This window comes from Aotus nancymaae, unplaced genomic scaffold (assembly GCF_030222135.1).
Source record: "Aotus nancymaae isolate 86718 unplaced genomic scaffold, 86718_ANA_hifiasm-v0.15.2.pri h1tg000036l, whole genome shotgun sequence".
NCBI classification, from domain to species: Eukaryota; Metazoa; Chordata; class Mammalia; order Primates; family Aotidae; genus Aotus; species Aotus nancymaae.
The window spans coordinates 58,916,030-58,936,514 of NW_026988450.1; positions in this window are offsets into that span (position 1 = coordinate 58,916,030).

The following is a 20,485-nucleotide window of genomic DNA, read 5'->3' on the forward strand; positions in this document are numbered from 1 at the left end:
CTTGTTGGGTACATTTATATTTAGAATTCTTATATCGTTTTGCTAAATTGATTCCTTTAAGATTATATATTATCATTTTTTGTTCCTTTTTACAGCTTTTAACTTGAAGTCTGTTTTGTCTGATATAAATATGGCTATTCCTGCTCACCTTTGTTTGCTATTTTTATGAAATATTTTTCCATTTTTAAAATTTTCATATTATATGTATCTTTAGAGGTAAGTGAGTTTCTTATAGACTTCATGTAGCTGAGTCCTTTTTAAAAAAATTCATGCAGCTAGTCTCTCTCTTTTAAGTGGGAAATTTAGTACACTTACATTGAAGGTTATTGATAAATGGGGAATTACTCTCATCATTTTGTTATTTGTTTTTTTATTTTTTTATATATCCTATGCTCTTTTCTTTCCATTTTATTGTTTATCATTGTGGTTTGGTGGATTTATATGGTGGTAACATTTAAATCCTTCGTCTTTCTCATTTGTGTGTCTGCTGTACTGGTGAGTTTTATGCTTTTGTGTGTTTTGATAATTGTAAATATAATCTTTTGCTTCCACATGCAGAATTCACTCAAGTATTTCTTGTAGGGTTGATTGATTGGTGATGAATTCCTTCAGTTTTTGCCTGTCTGAGACTTTATGTCTTCTTCATTTTTGAAGGTAAGTTGCAGAGTACTGTATTCTTGGCTAGTATCTTTTTCTCTCTCTTTGAATATATTATCCCATTCTCTCCTGGCCTTTAAGATTTCTGCTGAGAAATCTGTTGTTAGTTTGATGAGGATTCCCTTATATATGGCCTGACGTTTTCTCTTTTTTTTAAATTGCTGTTTTTATAGCTCTCTCTTTGTTTAACTTTTGACAGTTGGATTCTAATATGCTTTTGAGAAGATCTTTTGTGGTAAATCAATTTGGAAATTTTTAAATTTCCCCTATCTTAATGTCTATATGTGTTCATGACTTGGAAAGTTTCTATTATTTTGTTTAAAGGGTTTTCTATATTTTTGCCCATTCATCTCTTCTCCTAAAACACCTAGTTCAAAATTTAGTTACTTTATGATGTCCCCTATGTCATGTAAGTTTTCTTTATTTTTTTTATTTCTTTGTTATTTTCCTCTTTTATTTTTATGTTATTTTTTATCCATCCCCTCAAATATTTATCATTTGAGTTAAATAATCCATTTACATTGTTTAAGTTACTTAAAAAATACAAGTAATTTACTACTAACTTCAGTCATTCTATTGTGCTATCAAATAGTAAGTCTTATTCTTTCTTTCCTTCTTTTTTGTGTACTCATTAATCATCTCCACCTTCCTCCCACCCCACTTCCCAGCCTCTGGCAATCATCTTTATACTATCTATATTCATGAGTTCAATTGATTTGATTTTTAGATTCCACATAAAAGTACGAACGTGTGATGCTTGTCTTTCTGTGATTGGCTTATTTCACTTCATATAATCATCTCTGTTCCATTCATGTTTTTGCAAATGACTGGATCTCATTCTTTTTTGGGGCCAAATAGTTATCCAGCGTAAATATGTACCACATTTTCTTTATGCATTCAACTGTTGATGGACACTTAGGTTGCTCCCAAACGCTAGCTATTGGAAACAGTGCTGCAACAAACAGAGGAGTGTAGATATCTCTTTGATGTACTGATTTCCTTTCTTTGGGGCATAATTGGGTAATTTTAAAAGACTTGTCTTTAGGTTTGGAAATTTTTTCTTCTGCCTGATCTAGTCTATTGTTGAAACTCTTTACTGTATTTTTTAAATTTTATTTGTTAAATTCTTCATTTCCAGGTTTTTATTTGCTTCATTTTTCTGAATCTCTTTGTTGAATTTTTCCTTTAGATCATGAATTGTTTTTCTGATTTCTTTCCTCTTTTTAATGATTTTTTTTCTTTTACATCTCATTGAGCTTCTTTTATATCATCATTTTGAATCTTTTTTCAATCATTTCATAGATTTATTTTTCATGGACCCTATTGCTGGAGAATAATTGTGTTCCTTTGGAGGTGTCATGTTTTCTTTCTTTCTTTTCTTTTCTTTCTCTTTTATGTTGTTTCTGTCCTTATATTGATATCTGCACATTTGGTTTTACAGGTTTCACTTCTTCTAATTATATGACTTGGCTTTCATAGAAAAATATATTTTCTTATAGATATATCTATAGAGTACATTGGGTATGGCACTGTGGCTTTGATTTTGGGTGGGTTTAATAGTGTATGCTCCATATGATCTCTTCAGCTACTATTCAGGTCAGTAATGTCTAAGTTCTTCAGTGGCTTAGATTGTGATTGTTAATGAAGGCTGCAGTGGAGCTTTGCTGGGGACAAGGGTACCAGGTGGGTCAGTCCTTATATATTAGTGGTGGTGGTGGTGGTGTGCCAGACCCAACATCCTCAAGAAGTATATGTGGACTCCAGTGGTAGTGAATCTGGGTGGGCTAATCTTTGCGCCTCCAGGTAACTTGCTCAGGTCTTAGCAATGGCAATTGTGGACTGGATGGGCAGGCAGGTTCTTGGGCCTCTGGGCAGCAGGCATGGCATTGGTGATGGCAGTACCAGCAGTGAGTAAATCTTGAGAGCTTCCAGTGGCATACATAGGTAACAGTAGTGGCAGCAATGGACTGGGAAGGCCAGTCACCAGGCCTTCAATAGGTACATGAAGGTGAGTACTGGTGTCAGTGGTGGTGACATACTCAGTAGCCCCTCCTCAGCTCCCAGGAGACATGAGTGGGTGCTGATGGCAGCGGGTGAGGCAGATCAATTCCCAGTCCCCCTGAACAATATACACAGGCATTGGGAGGGGTGCTGCTATACAGGGTGGGTCTTTTCACAGGCCCACTGATGATGTGTGTAGGCATAGGTGCTGGTAGATGGGATATGATAGTTTTAAGTTTTAATTTTTTCGTGATTCACTTTATGAGATTGAGAGTGTTTCTCTCTCTCTCTTTTTTTTTTGTAATTTCCTAACAGTATTATTTTTGTTTGCTTATTTTTAATCAGTTATGGGTGTTATTTTTTTTCAAATGCCTTTCTGCCTCAATTTGGATGATCTTATGGTTTTTCTAATTTAGTCTCTTGATGTGGTAAATTACATTGACTGATTTTGAATAGTAAACCAATTTTGTATTACCGTGCTAAATTCTACTTGGTCATATATATATATTTGATTTGCTTCTCTATACTCCCAGCTCTATTTAACTCTGGGTGAATGCCAGTGTTTCTTTCCCTGCACCACAGCCTAGAAACTCTCTCAAGGTTGAAAGATGGAGTTTAACATATTTGTTTTCTATATTTCGTGGATCACAGAAGAGAAATGCAAAATTTTATTGAGAATGGAAATATTATACATTTTGATTATGTTGGTACTGTAGGAAAATTGTGAAAGATTTTTAAATGGATTAAGGGATTGCTGAATTTTCAGTGGAACTCTGCATTATTTAGTGGACATTATTGTGAGTTATTTGATTGTATAAGGTATGTGTGACTTTCATTTTTTTAAAATCTATTTTCCAACTCTACTAATAAGGGAAATAGTTCTTGTTAATAGAAATAGAGACTTGTCTCATGGATAGTAATTGATTATTGCTTTGTATATATTGATCAGTTTTGACATTTTTGTATTTATTAGTAAATTTAATTTAACATTCCTGAGGGGCTCATATGGTCTTTGCATTCTCCTTTGAATAGGTATAATGTTTTTCTGGTTGTCTTGTTAATTACCAAGTTACATAAAATCTTTGACAAATGTTCATTTTACATTTCTAAGAGAGTCATGAATTTACCATTTACAAGTCATCCTTTACTAGCAGTTACATGAGTGTATATGATTGCCAAAACATGTCAGATTGTACACTTAAAATGGGTAAATTTTATTTTATGCAGCTTATGCCTCAATAAAACTGGAAATATATTATCTTCAAGGAAATCTTACAGAAAAATAAAGGATTTACCTTACCATTTCTCTAGAATTTGCTGCCAAAACAATTGGCTTTCATGACATTAGCACTTTCAATCTTTCTCCTTAATTCTCTGAATATTCCCTATTAATAGTATCTTCATGAGACCTACTTCCCAGCACCAATTCTTTCAATATTGAATAATTCAAAAATCTCCCTTAGGTCATCTTGTTACACTAGGTACTTTCCCTAGATGGTCTCATCTCTTAGTCAAAATATGAAAGTTGACTACTCTCTGACTTAAAAAAGGTCATCCTGATAATAATTAATGCTAATTTAGTATTTCTTATATTTCATGCATTTTAGGACATTAACCCACTAAGTTCTCACAGTAGCTTGGAGGCACTTTTATAATAATCACCACTGTATAGGTAAAGAGTCTATGACCTAAAATTTGTGTGCTCCCCCGACTAAAGTCACAGCAAATAACTGATAAAAGTTAGATTTAAATTTAGATAGTTTAATTCCAGTACCCAGATATGTAAACACTAACCAATACTGCCCTTCATAACCATTCCTGCAATTCCAATCCTAGTTTTTTACTGTTTTCATGAATCTTTTAAAAATGCCTTTCATTGCTAGTTTGCTGAATTATATTCCATTCTAAATTAATTAGTATTTCTTGTAGTCAAACTCCAACTCTGTCACTGACTGGCTGGGTTAAATTGAGCATGTCATTTGCTCTTTTGGGGCCTCAGTTCCTTTTTTAAAAAACATTTAAAATATTTAATTGAAAAATAAGAATTATATATATTCAAAATGTACAATGTGATTGATATATATATGCACACATTGAATATCAAAATATTACATTAATTATTACAATCAAGTTAATTAACACATCCATCACCACTCATGCTGTGCACTAGATTACCAGAACTTGTTTATAATTGAAGATTTGTACCTTTTGATAATCTATAACATAATTATTATCAAGAGTTTATTTAAATATTCAGCTAAATTAGTCAACTATAGAAATGGAAAACTGCTTTAAGATTTCCCAATTGTATTTTTTTGCCAGTGAAAATATTAGGATAGGGTTAATCTATACTCCATGGTAACAGATTTTTTTAATTGAAGGCTAGAAATAAATTATTACACCAAGTTTTTAAAAAAAATCTAATAATCTAATGTTACCCTTTCTTTTTCATCTGTACAAAATAACTTACAAGAATAATTATGGTTATAGAAATGTCATTTACACTGACCTCAATTTCAATCATGCTTTGCTCCTTAATTCAACAGGATGATAAAAATTTGTAACTTACAGCAATGAAAATTTTATGAACTGTTACTAATTGTTTCTGTCATAAGTTCATGATGTACTATAATTTCCAGTAAGATACAACTCACACCCTACTATTTAACATGTGTACAATGTAGTATGATAATGCTTTTTATAACCTTCAAAAACTGCATGTCACTTAGGTTTTAGTGACTCAGTGCCATCTGTTGAGGTTTTGCTGAATGATGTAGTGAGATCTTAAGGGCAGAACTGGGGGGAAAGTCCTGGCTCTTCCACTTCCTTGTTCTGGGATGGAGGCAAATTGTTTAACCTCCCTCAGCTTAGCACCATGAACTATTAACTAGGGACACTTTTTTTTTTGATAGAGTCATAATTAGGAGCAGATGACATAGTAGATATGAAAACCACAAAAACCAGCTACTAATTAGGTATTAGAACTATGCCTCTCTGCTGTTCTTTTAAATAAATGTGATAGTGACAGACTATTGTTTAATAAGCAGGAACCATTTTTTACATCATACAACTACAAATTATTAAGACACCAAGTAACGATATTCTACCCTGTCAATTTCTTTTGGTTTGAGTGTTTTACATATATTCTTTCACTTATACATTGAAAAAAATTAAAAATATCTAATTAATTCCCTTCTTAACTTTAAGAGAGGTTATAGAGTAGTCTTGAGTGTGTAGACTATGATCCGTGATTCTTGAGTTTATTCTTGATGTGTCACGTATAGCTATGTTACCTTATTCAAGTGAGTACTCTCTCTGTGTCTCAGACTTTTCACCTGTGAGACTTGAATAGTTATCTAAATCAAAGGTTTTTATGGGAATCAAATGAGTTGCTACATGAAAAGTGCTTAGGACAGTGCCTGGCATAAAGTACTTAGTAAAAGTTATCGTCTTCTTCTTATCATTATTAAAGAATACAGCATTTCATAGAGAGGTAAATTGACTTCTCCAACGTCACCTTGTTAGTAATGCGTGAAAACATGTTTTAAACACAAATTTGCTGACTCCAAACATGCATTATTTTATCTTTGTCTCATGAGATAATAGTATAGTTGGAGAAGATAATAGCATAGTAGAAATGAATAAGTTATTCCTCAGTATTACTCTATTATTGAGCCAAAATAACGTGTTACAATATGGTTATGTATGTAGATATTCCACATAAATATATTATGTATTTATTTTATCTAAGTATGTAAATATTTAATGGGCTGAAATAAGTGGAAAATGTTGCTCATAAAGATAAATTTCTACTGTGCTAAGAATAGGTAAAATGGCTTAATGACAGTGTAAGGCTTAATCATGTGATGTAGAAATGAAATTCAATCAGTTATCTAATGTGCTGTACATCAAGGAGGATATTTGCTGCATACTTTGACTAAATGAAAAGCTTATGAGAAACTCAGAAGACATGGTTACTGGAAATTCTGAACCCACAGTAGTGATGATTCATCCAGATTCTGCGTCTTGTAATTTCTACTGAAGCAATATCTTTCTCCTTTTGTAACAGGCCATAAATCCAGGGAAATCATTTTCCTTAGTAAGTCACAGGCTTAACTGGAAGAATGAATTTTATAGGCCAAGAACTGACTATCTGTTCTGCCACCCTTTGAAGATAGTGTAAATATAAAACTGTCATTGCTACTTTAATGTTGGGAAATGTTTTCCCAGCAGAAAACATGAGGAAGGAAACTTCAATTAATGACAAAGATATTATCTTCTAATATAACATAGTCTACATCAAATTCTGCTTAGAGGGACGAGGTTCGGTAGTAAGAATAAGACAATAATTCTCACAGCTATTTTAATAACAAGGAATGAACATGTGACATATAGTAGTATACCCAGAGAGCTTTCAGACTTGTTTCTGTATGACACAGACAATGTGTAATATAAGCACAGCTTCATTAGATCTAATAAAAATATTCAATTCCTTGTCATAATTTCTACATCCAACTTCTTGGATTCTCCAGCTTGGGGTCATAAACAAAATTTTCTGCAGGAGACTAGATCAGCATTCAGTTACTTCATATGAGCCTGAGGGATGGAGGGTTGAAATCATTCCTTCACAGGATGCCCTATAGATGTTAGAGGTAATCAAATTTTGCACACTTCAAGTGACTTTAGGGCACTTGAAGGGTCCTATGGACCATGAAGATCTTCTGGTGCATGTGACTGAATATGATACTTGTACCTAAATACAAGAGAGTTTGCAAACCAAATAATTATGGCTAGTTGCCAACCTGACATTGAAAGTTTCATCTTCAATGATGTTACTTTTAATGAAATGTCAATGCTTTGTTTAAAACTGGATGGTTGTATCATCAAATCCAATTCTCATTCAAATATTTGACTTGCAAAAGATGTTGGAGGAATTATTTGCAGCCTCAATGAATACTCATGTATTGGAATTTAGCTTGTAATGATTTTTCTAGTAATTGGTAACCTCTTCCTGGGCTACGGAACAGCGAACCAACTTAGGTGAGGTCTGAACCTTTACTATTTTATATATACCCAGAGTCAGGACATGGATTTCTTTGAGAATTATTTTGGAAAATGTTTGCATGCTTTTGTGGAATAGATTTATTTTAAAAACAGGGCAATATAAAATGTTATAACCTATTTCTCAAATCCTCCCCAAATTTTAATTTTTACCCAACATATGAATTCACATAATTGAAATAGTTTTATAAATCTATATGATTAGATACAGAAAACAAAATTCCCTGCTGCTCTCTTTTTCTGTTTTCTTTCCCTGAAGGTGACTACACTCACCTCATTTTAATGAGGTTTAAGGGGTAAGGTCATTGTATAAAGTGGCTGCTAGGATTCTGTTGTTATTTACAGGTAGACAAGAATAAAGGATGGTTCCTAACACATGAAAGAATGGCTAAACAACCTAAGGAGACACTAGCATAAAGATTTATTAGGTCCAATTTATAGTTGTTAGGCATTTAGGTTCAAATATTTCACTATTATAAATAATGTTATAATAAATATCCTTATAAAGATAATATTGCACATTTATATATTACTACATCAACATTTATGATTAATTTCAGAAATTAAATGCCAATTCAAATAGAATGTACATTTTCCTTTTAGAGAAGGAAAACTGAGGCCCATTTATGTTGCCATCAATAGCGACTGGGTGTGAATAAAAGTGTTTCTCTGCAAAGTCCAACATTAAGCATTATCCATTTTTTTAATCTTTGCCTATCTGACTGGTAAATGTATTTTGATAAGAGTAAAATGTGTTTCATCTTAATAAAGTTTATACTAGTGATTAAACATTAGGAAGTTTATGTATTTCAATGCTGAAATAGGGTCTCTCAATATAAAATTATTTAAAGACAGTCTTCTGTTTAGCTTTCTTGTACCCACACAGTAATGGACTCACCCTACCCTTGCTAAGACTACATTTTAAAAGGAAACCATGACTAATTCCTAATTTGAAAAGCTTACACTTTAAACATGCAGTCAGTCTCTCTTCTTTCACACTCTTCCCTTGCTTTGAATCCATTATATTTGTTGGATATTTATCATTCTCGTTAATTTGTTCATTCTTCTTAAGACAGAAATTATATCTCATGAATCTCTTTTTTTTTAAAGAAATGCAACATTTTATTCTGGGTAATTTTTTTCCTGTCCTAGTCATATCTCTGTCTAGAAGTTTTAAAAAATTATTTTTATAGTGAAAGTTGACAGATTGCTTTGTAATTTTTTCCTATTACTTTTATATACAAAAGTCTTTATATCTACAGATTAGAGAAATTTGACTTGGTTATTTCTTCTAAATATTAATTACTACATTTTAATATTTATTTTACCTGCAATTTATGTTTTATAATGTATAATGGGAGTATAGTGGGATAAAAAAGTCTGTGTTACTTTTGATTGTTTACAAATAGCTAGTTGTATCAGTACCAATTCTTAAATAATGCATGCATTCTTCATTTGTTTGTTACGTCTGAGCAGCTATAGGTGGGCTTTCCACAGCACTTGGGCAGCTCACAGAAGGTTAAGCAGAATTTAAAAGCAAGCATCCTGAGAGCAATCATTCTAAAAGGTTCGGGTGGAAACTGCTTGACTTCATAAACTTTGGAAGCTAGGTTAAGTAAATGCCAGAATCCCACTTTCACTGCCTTCTATAGGCCAAACAAGTCGCTGATGCCAGGCCAGTCATGAAAAAACAAAATTAAGCTCTATCTCTCAATATGAAGAGTAGAAAATAATTTTTGGCCATCTTTAATTTACCAAATCCTGCACTCTTGCCACATATTGTTTACATTTCCCCCATACTCAATGTAGACTCACCCCTTCCCTAGAGCCTCAGAATGGAATGAGATTCTGATTCATCTTTTTGTCTTCCCTAAACCCAGTGTCTCAATACGATGCTCAATACACATTTGTTATGTAAGCTTTTTGCCTATATGGTTCAGGTCCATGGACTTTTTTTCTTTCAGCAGATTAGGATATTTAGCCTGGGCCTATACCTAGCTCTATGTTAGGCGAGTGCTTTTTCTCTGGACCACAGTTTTCCTGTACGTACAATTGGGAAGTTCAACTAGATAACCACTAAAGTTTTTTTTCTTTTAATCTAAAATTCTACAATACTTTGCCTTTTTATTACAAGTGAACAATTTCTGTTTATGTTGTAAAATAGAATTTAAATAATATGTTGTCTAATTGCAAATTCCTAACAAATCTACAGAATATATTTCCTTTCAAATGTAGTTATTACTTACAAAATGGAAGTTTAGTTAGTCATCACCTCTCCGCAGTGTGTTAGCCCCATCTAGTGAATGATTAATGAATTCTCAAAAGCCAATAGCATATGAACTTTTTTAAAGCTACTGCTGCATCATATGTCATCTTATTTCTAGTCTTGGAGCAGTCTTTGCTATTTCAGATGTAGCCAAGATTGAAAGAGGAATTGATTGTGAGATCAATTTGAAAAATGTTTGTATGCCTTTACAGAATAGATTTCTTTTAAGAATAGGATAACATAAAGAGCTGTAATTTATTTCTCAAATCCTCCCCCAAGTTTTAATTTTTTTTCTTTGTTTTTTTTTAAAATTTTTTATTGCATTTTAGGTTTTGGGGTACATGTGTAGAACATGCAAGATTGTTGCATAGGTGCATACGTGACAGTGTGATTTGCTGCCTTCCTCCCCTTCACCTATATCTGGCATTTCTCCCCATGCTAGCACACCAAGTTTTAATTTTTACTCAACATCTAAATGCATGTAGTTGTAACAGTCAAATAATTCTATACAATTAGATACAGAAAACAGAAATCCATGTCACTCTTTATTCCTATTTTCTTTCCCTAATGACAATTACACTCACTTTATTTTAGTTATATTAATACTTGCTTCCATGCCTGAAATAACATGCTGCTTATTACTCCTTGATTGTTTTTTTTCGACTTTAGGCTTTAGATAAGAAGAGTAGTTAATGCTTTTTCTTTCTTTTTTTTTCCTTGTGGGTAGATCATATATGTGAGTAGAAATTTCTATAACTTTCCTTTCCTGCTCACCTTCCCACCGCTCCCCAACCGAAACTGTCATGTTTATCATTTACTTAGTTTTCAATGTATTTCCCACTAATCCAGTCTCAAATTGGTTATTCACTAAAACCAAGACCGCAGACACCTCAGGTATTCTATTTATTCCATCTTTTTGAACAAGTCTTTCCCAAAACCTTCTCACTTGCTCCGACCGTAGTTTGTCCTCCTTCCCTGGGACACAGATGTTTTCCTGGATTTGCCTTCATCATACTGGGAGACCCTCTCATCTTCTGCCCATGTTGTTGGGTCTCCTGTTTTCTGTATACGTCTTACTATCTCTAGGTTTAGAGAGATAAAATATGCCCTCCAGGAACTTCAGTAGAAAGAATACTTTGGAAATATATTTTTGATATTTTGTGTCATGGGTACAGTGACTTGTCATTCAGCATGAATTCCAAATGTCTTTCAGTGTGTCAAAAGCTAAAAAGTGTATTTTTGAGACTTCTACACAGTGGGGTTCTAAAAGTTCTGTAGTTTGTACCAATAAGATTCACTTACACAAATTTTAAATTTATTAATGAGAAATTGCCGAGTTTTGTTAGAAAGTACCACTGTGGACGGGTATATTTTGATCATGGAGGCTTCTTGATTGTGGTGACTTTTGAATAGAAGAGGAGCTAGTAGTCCTTTGGTGACCTGGTTTGCTAGCAAAGCTCTCAAAGTCATTCCTGAAAGCCCAACATAAAGTCTGTTTCTTCAGTCACTTGATAACCTGCCATACTGCTTGACACTAACTGTGGTGGTCTCTGTTTCTTGCACTGAACCTTGAATGGGATATCTTATAGGTGTAAGCTTGGTTAGATATAAAATTCTAAATTTAAAATAATTTTTGTGTATACATTTTAGTATTCTTGCTCTCAAATATGAAGCCATACTAGTCCTTGATCCAATTTATGTCACTTTTCCTTCTCCTTTTCTGGAAGCTTAGATGAGCTGTTCTTTGTCTTTAGTGGTTTGAAAGTGAAAGATAAAAATGGCTGAGTTTGTCTGTTTTCATCCTTCATGCTGGGCACTTGATGGGTCTTTTCAATATACAAACTCATGTTCTTATTTGTTGGAAGATCTCTTAATTGCTTCAGAGAGTATTTCTCCTTCCCCCGCCCCCCACCCCCAGTTTTCCCTGTTCATTTATTTTGAAACTGCTATCTTTTGGTTATGGAAATTTGTGCAATGGTCTGCTGATTTAGTTTTCTCTTTTACCTCTTATTTTCATTCCCTTTTAAAAACTTTTAAAAAAAAAAGATGTCCTGAATTTTACCTTTTAACTTGCATTAATATTTTAAAACCTTTGCGATCATTTTCTTTTAATTTTCAAGGGTACTTCTTTTTAATTATCTTAATGCTTCATTTTGATAGTATCTTGGTCTAATTTTATTATTTTAACTAACACTTCATGATCTCTGTTCCCTTTAAATGACCCTATTCTGTTTTTACTTGGCCTTGATTTTTTTCAAAGAGGCTTCCCTCAAGTGTCAGATAATCTTTCATGGCTACTTGTCAGTAACAGCGAGGAACTTAAAGGCTGGTTGGGCACTCTAAGAACATGGTTGGGTTTGTTCACTGTGAGCTTCACTACAGGACATTCTGGCAGGGCTGTGTAGCCATACTGTATCTATTCCTCAAAGTAGAAACTAACTAGTTTTCTTTTAAAGTGCAAACACCTAAATGTCAACCTTTTGGAATACAAGAGAGATAAGTGGGTTAGAGTCCTTGCGTCTTGTATGCTCTCTGAAATAGGAAGTCTCTGCAATACTATTGCAGAGTAAAACTTTAGATTTTGCGAATGTGAGGAAGGGCATCTGGAGGTATGACTGTTTCTTAAAAAAAAATTTCAATTAATCGCTTAATAAGAAATAGTTCTTTTCTCCACATTCCCTAGAAGGACTGGAAGCTGCCAATTCCAGAGCACTTTGGTAATTCTGGATGGTGAATTGAGTTGCCTCTTGAAATTACTCATTGCAACTTAAGCTTTGGCTTACTCAAATGCAACTACTTTTCGATGTCTAAATCTGTATTACTGGTTCATCTCTGCTTTCTCCTTTTTTCTTGGCCTTTTAAAACAATTTCTTTTTATGTGGAGATTTGGAAAAGGGGAAAAAGAGGTGTGTTCTCAACACTGCATAATCCATTTTTAGTTTTGGATTTCATTTAATTTATACTGATATGATTTTTGAGGCAATGCACCATTTAATAAGTGAATGCAAGTGTATGTGTGTATATGTCTGTGTGTGCAATGAATATATGCCTATCTCTCTCTCTCTCTCTCTCTCTCTCTCTCTCTCTCTCTCTCTCTATTGTCTGTCTGATATGCATGGTCAACTGTAATGTCAGTGAATACAGAAAAGAAAACTGGTTTATGGGAAGGGTTTGTGAGGATGAGTAGTGATAATAAAATACAAATTAAAGAACAAAATAAAATTTACCTCTTTGTCTTAGCTACTCCCTGTCAGGTACATAGAGACTTTTGAAAGAAGTTGCTTTTTGTTTTCATTGCCACAGGTCACAGTTTGGTAAATTAGTCCCTTAAAGTGTTTAAGTATTAAACCTATAAAAATTTACTAAGAGTATAATTTACGAAATGTTATTCAGGTGATTTTGAAAAGTAGTGTAGCTTCTTAGAATGTAGCTAGACAGCAAGGAGAATCTTCTGCAGAAGAACAATATTTAGGCAGAAGAAGAGGAAAAGGTAAGGTCATGACCAATTTAAATTTTATCATAAAAATATTTTCATAATTTCCATATAGATAAAGATCTTGTGGAGTCAGGGAAAAATAGAATTAGGTAAGACAACTAATGCAGCCATAGTGGGGAAAGAACACACATTTATTTATCTGTTCCTGTATTTGACAAATCTATATTGACACACTAGATATGAGAGATGTAACAGTGAACTACACTCTAAAAACATTACTTTCTAGAGGATCCCATCAAACAAACACAAACTTATATAAGAAGTGCAAAAGTGAAGGTGGTACATACATCAGTGTTGCCGGGCCAGAGCCCTCTGTGTTGATGATTGTTTTTACTTAAAAATCTAAAAAGGACATGGGAAGGATCCATGCAGATATGTGGGATAAGGGGAGTCAGGGAAAAGACACTTTTGTTGATCACCCAACTAAAACTAGCTCCAGCAAAAAAACAAAACAAATAACAAACAAAAAATACAAGCCTCTTCAAAATTAGGAGATCCAAAACTTAGGTGTGATATAGCTAAAAGGAGTCAATTGATATCATCAGAAACACCTGTTCTCACCATGCCCCACACCCCCAAACACAACACAACTCCTCATACCTCCCAACTTTTTCTCAGTTTCAGTTTCATTTCCTTTTTTGGGCAGGCTTTCTCCATGTAACGATAGGATGATCCCTGGCAGACCAGTATGTCTATCATCCTTATATGTAGTGATCTTATGAAAGAAAAGCACAACCCTCATTGGATCAGAATCTATGTCAACCCCTCAAAGGGCTTATGGCTGGCCTAGTTTAGGCCCTGTGCCTGTCCTTGTGTCACCATGTTCTCCTCACAGTAATGTACTATGACTGGTTGGCCTGGGTGACACCCATATTCCTTTTTGTTATTGTCGTTTTGTTTTGCTTTGTTTTAGTAGAGATGAGGTCTTACTTTACAGCTCCTAGGCTCAAGCGATTCTCCTGCCTTGGCCTCCCAAAGGGCTAGAATTATAGGTTTGAGCCACCCAACATGCCCAACCAACATGACTGACATACAACTAACTAAAATCTGTTAGAATTGAGGGGGAATAATTTTTAACAGTTCCCCAAATTAAGAAAATGCAATGAAGGCTAAACACACACACATATATACACACACACATACACAATTAAATTTAAGTATGGAAACTTTAAAAGAAAATTGTTGATGGGACCAACTCTGTTTTTCTTAGACATACTTTGAAAAACATTGTGTGCAGAGTAATTAGTAGAATTGAATGTTCTGTTATCTTAGGAAGTGACTTCAGTTTTAGGGTCAATGCTAGAAAAGGATTACGCTCTGAAAAATAATTGCAGAAAGCTGCTGGAACTTGGTCCTGGCCTAATTTCAAAGGAGATGGACAAATGGGTGATCGTAAAGCCTTTACAATGTGCAGCCTACCTTCCTAGATTAAGAATGGGGATTAAGGCCTGAGGGAGGAATTGAAAGTGCATTTGGCTGGAGTAGGCTCAGTCAGGATAGGTTAGATTATGTTATAATAATCAACAGCCCAATTATCATTGGCTGAAAACAAAGGTTTCTTTCCTCCTCAAGCTACATGTTCATCATAGATCAGCTGGTGAGCTCTGCTCTCAGTGGTCGCTCAGAGACCCAGGCAAACAAACTAGCCACCATCTTGCAGCTCTGTGGTCACTAGGCCAGAAATAAAGACAGCTCTAGATGCTTTCATATATGTAATATATGCTTCGAGTTGAGAGGGCGACATATCACTTTTACTTATGATTCATTGGCTAGAATGTTATACTGCCTTGTTCTTCCTCAAAGGGACCAGGAAGTACAATCCTACTAAGTGCCTAGAAGGGTAAAAGCTGGATAATTTTGATAAAAATCATGAATGGCTAATGCAAGTATTTATGCATTGTATTCACTGTAAAACATGTCAAGGAATTATGGGGCAGAAGCACAGTTTTAGCAGAAGAAGGGAAAACCTTGACATCAGTATAATCAAGGAGTTAGAACAAAAGCTTGTGGAAACTACTGATGGCATACTATGCAAGGTACAGAAATATTAGTGTTAATACTTTTTCTCTTAAATTCTAAAAAAAAGTTTAGAATTTATTCAAACTGGATATTAGAAATTACCTATGCTAAGGTAAGCTTATACATGGAGAAGATTTAACTTTACAAACTTAATTTGTGATAAATAGCTTTTGGATCTTAGACTGAATCCATTTTTCAGATTATCAAATCAATCAATAAAATATAATTCATAGCCCAGTGCAGTGACTACCTGTAATCTTAGAACTTTGGGAGGGCAAGGAAGAAAGACTGCTTGAGCCCAGGAATTTGAGATCAGCCTGGGCAACATAGTGAGACACTATCTCTACAAAAATAAAAAATTAGCTGGGCATGGTGGTGTACATCTGTGTTTCCAGCTACTTGGGAAGCTGAGGTGAAAGAATGCCTTAAGTCCAGGAGTTTGAGGCTGCAATGAGCTGTGATGCATCGCACTACTGCACTCCAGCCTGGGTGAAGGGCAAGACTCTGTCTCAAAAAAAAAATGTGTATATGTATATTATATATATATAAATATATAAAAATATTATGTAATAGTTCTAATATTATATTTATATAAAATGTTTATAATATTTATATATAATATAAATATATATAATTCAGAGTAAAACATTCTTAGAGTATTCTTTAACTGAATAAATGTTAATGAATATAGTCATTCCTTTCCTTTTTGCTTATAAATTAAAATGGGTGAATTAAAGCAATGTCTGCTATAATGTACAGAGAGTTCTGCAGTTTTCTGTCTGTGGCAGCTTATGTTTTTTAATTAGATTACATTCTTATCACCTGAAACCACTAAAGCCATTGACTTTAGTAGGGATTAAAAACAAGTGAATGGCAGGCAGTTTGCTCCAGGTATGCAGCTTTATGGTCATGTGGGATAGATCATATCTCTGTGAATACCTGTTACTTTCTGAGCACAATAGATTCAGGGCACTTCTTGAACTGTCTCTGCAATTTACCTGATTCAGTGTGTTGGAGGTTCATTGCAGATGTGGAAAGAGAAATGGATGAAGATAGATTTTCAGGAGGGTCCAGCATTAGGTCTAGATAGTTGAAAGACTTCACAATCATGTTTCTGTTTTCTGTATGATTGTTTAAAATAATTTAGTATAAACAGTGTTTTGCAGGTGTGTAACAATAAGTAAAATCTCTAATAAAGAGGCAATTATATTGTATTTGAAGAACAGTAAACAAAAATCAACCTTTTGGTGCTCATGATTTGGGACTTCTTAAATTTTGTATCAGAGGATATATGTTGTCATAAGAGAGTACAGATTATTGTTAATTAATGAAACATATGGCATTTAACACAGGATCAAGAAGACGGATTAGGAAGTTCGTGCAGATCCCACTCTCTTGCAGGAGTGGTTTTTATCCATCGAGCAAGCCCAGCAGTATCATGTCAGTGGTTTAGAGTTCTGTTTGTTCTATATGCCTCAGTATCACAGAGGATTTTGTCACCTGATTTTAGTACATACTTGCTGCTTCTGCCATCCATGCTTCCTTGTATCTGCCCAGTGTTCCTTTTATGCAAAATGCTAAATGTGAGGCTTGGAGAAGAGAGTGGGTTTCCCTCAACAAGTTACGTGACTGTTTTTTTGCTTGTTCTTTCAATGTTTAGATGAATGGCAGAATTTGACCCCAGAGATTATTTTACTGCAACACATATGATGAGAGCTTGAAGTAAACACATGTATTGCTCTTATCAATGACTACAAGAGATATTCAGTTTGTAAGCACTATTTGGCAATACAATGTCACTTTTACACTACTGAAATATTTTTATACCTGTCGGTCCATAACTATGACCTTGAAGTCCCCCATTCCCCGTACCCTAGGCCTCAGATACCCATCCCCTCTTATTATTATCTAGCAACTAAAATTTAAGTAATACTTTTTGAGCTCTGTCCACAAGATAAGCAATGTGACAAACTGAGCTATGCACTATTATTCCCATTTTAGGTATGTGAATCCCTAGGTTTAAACCACTTTAACACTCTACCCAGGGCCACATTTTACAATAGAAATAATATTTAAATTTAGAACTTTCTGGTCTCAAAGGGCTCGAGTTTAGTTATTACACTTTATGGAATGTTATAGGGGGAAGAATGCTTTCTCCATCACCAGAATAGGCATACTAACTAACTCAGAGGAATTAGCAACTTCAGTGGGCTTAAGTCTCAGCACTAAGAAGCTGGTCCAGCACTGCCACTGTGAAACTATTTCCCTTGTTTCCTAATTATCCCTAATCATCCATGTAAGTGTCTATTACTTAAGAATCCATCTAATATATATTGATCACCCATTATGAGTTAGTTTTAATTAGAGAATATAAAAAATGTAGGTATCTTTAATCCATCTTTAATGAAAAGAAAAATAATACAATAAATAGCCTTTAAAAATTCATGATTCTTGCCTTCAATTGCTTTCAATTTGAGGACAGATGGTACAGAGCTAAGGCATGTTATTTTAGAATGGCAAGGAACATTAGTGCTTATCTTGTGTACAGATTCTCAAACTACTTACACTAAAATAAGGGTTAAAAAATTATTAAAATATATTGAAGGCTTAAAAGAGTTTTGAATTTTATGATTTATGTCTATCCAATTTACTATATTAGAAGTTAAAACAAATTTTAAAAATATGTAATTATTAATTCACTTAGAAATAATAATAAACACATTACATGTTAAAATAAATAACATTTTATTTACAATGACTATGTCTTTGAAAACAAAAAAAAATAGTACATCAGAATTGTTTTAGAGATTTGGAAATCTGTTCAATAGAAGACATGTTCTCTTATGCTCATATATGCTTATGTATTCAATATCTTCCTATATGTTGCTGTGGTTGATAAGCTATCTGACTTCACATAGATATACACTTGGAAAAATGTGGACTTCATTGATTTTCTGGGTGGATCTCAGATACCCCCATCTGAGGGAACATCAGGCCATGTGTTGAAAAACTGATCTAATAAAGCACTGGCTTAAAGCAGTTTATTTGTTGGGTCTCAATCAATGATATAAATCAACTTCTAGTTAGCTGTAAGTAAACATAAATTATTCTAAAGAAGCATGTCCCCACCATTATACAATGTATTCATGTAACAAACCTGCAATCTACCTCCTGAATTAAAAAAAAAAGAGTGTGACAGTGTCACTCTCACTGCTGTAAAAAAGAATAGACTCAATAAGGTAGGAATGGAAGCTAATGGTATTATAAGAAATGTGACGTGGATAATTCACTTTAACAGGAAAGAGGAAATAGAAACGTACTCCTGAAGATGAATAGACAGTGTTCCCATCCAACCCAAACATAGTACACTATGTTTGCATAGTGTACTATCTTCTCTGACCCAAACAAGACACTGAACCAGAAATTTTCCCTCTCTGGCCCTCATCAACAATTCCCCTTGACATGGTTTGGCTCTGTGTCCCTATGCAAATATTACCTTGAATTATAATAATTCCTATGTGTCAAGGGCAGGACCAAGGTAATTGGATCATGGGGGTAGTTTCCCCCATGCTGTTCTCGTGAGTGAGTGAGTCTCACGAAATCTGATAGTTTAATAAGGGTCTGACATTTTCCCCGCTGGTATTCATTCTCTTTCCTGCCACCCTGTGAAGAGATGCCTTCTGCCATGATTGTATGTTTCCTGAGGCCTCCCTAGCCATGTGGAACTGTGAGTTAATTAAACCTCTTTTCTTTATAAATTATCCAGTCTTGGGTATTTTTTCATAGCAGCGTGAGAATGAACTAATACACCCCACCCCTGCCCCTGTTTTCTGGGTTATTCCCATTACCAGGAAAAGAGTCTGTAATATTTTCCATTAAAAAATCCTCTTCTGACTTTATTTCTCAGCTCCCCTTTATAAGAGAACTATTCAAAAGCATCTATTCTTGTGGCTATACTTCCTTATTTAGTGTTCTTTTTCACTCAATTAGGGCTTTATCTTATCACTCTATTGAAACTGCCTTTGTCAAGATCAATCATTATCTTGATATAATGGTCAGTTCACAGTTCATCTCACTCGGTCTCTAAACACCATTCAACAGTTTCTCACCACTTCCTTGAATCCATTTCTTCACTTGGATTCCAGGGTACCACAAGATTCATGTTTTAAATTTGTGTTATGATTTTTGTTTTGGCTTGTAACTCATAGGCTGATTCTTCTCAGTCTCTTCTGACATTCTCTTCCTGGCCTCTAAGTTTTTAGAATGCTCTCGGGCTCTGTGCTTGGATCTTGATCTTCTCAGAAGTGAGCTCGTTCAAGCCCATGGCTTAAAAAATAGCACTCATATTTCTATTCTATTGTCCTCATGAAACTTTAGATGTAGATCCAAGTGATCTCAATGTCTATGTATTAGCTTTACTTGGATATCAAATAAGCATTTCAAATTTAACCTGTCTAAAACAGAACTTTGATTTCTTATTCTTCCCTCAAAATGATACTGCTCATTTGTAGTCTTTCTCATTATTCAGCTCAGCTCCTGAACATTGGGTCATCTTTGATTCTCTCTTTTGCTCAGAGTCTACATCAAATCTATCAGGAAATCTGTTTAATTTTCCTTTGAAACCGATGTGGAGACTTGTCGTTGCCATTACTGCCAGCCTTGCTGAAGCCTCCTTTCCTGACTTCCTTCAACATGACTCTTTCTCTGGCGACAGCTTCCCTGTTTCTACTCTTGGTCCACACAAGTCTGTCCTTCAACCTCACAGCAGCAAGAATTTCATTAAAAATCATTTGCTTAATCTAATATATTTGCAATAAATCATGCGTCCTGCCAGCATATATATTATGTAAATAAAATCCACAGCCACATATAAATTAACATTACACGTTTTGCAAGAAATGATACACCCAACACATTACAGTGGATGACTGGGATGGAGAAGGGATGCAAATGAGGAGTGAGAATGCCAGAGAAAAGTGAAAAAG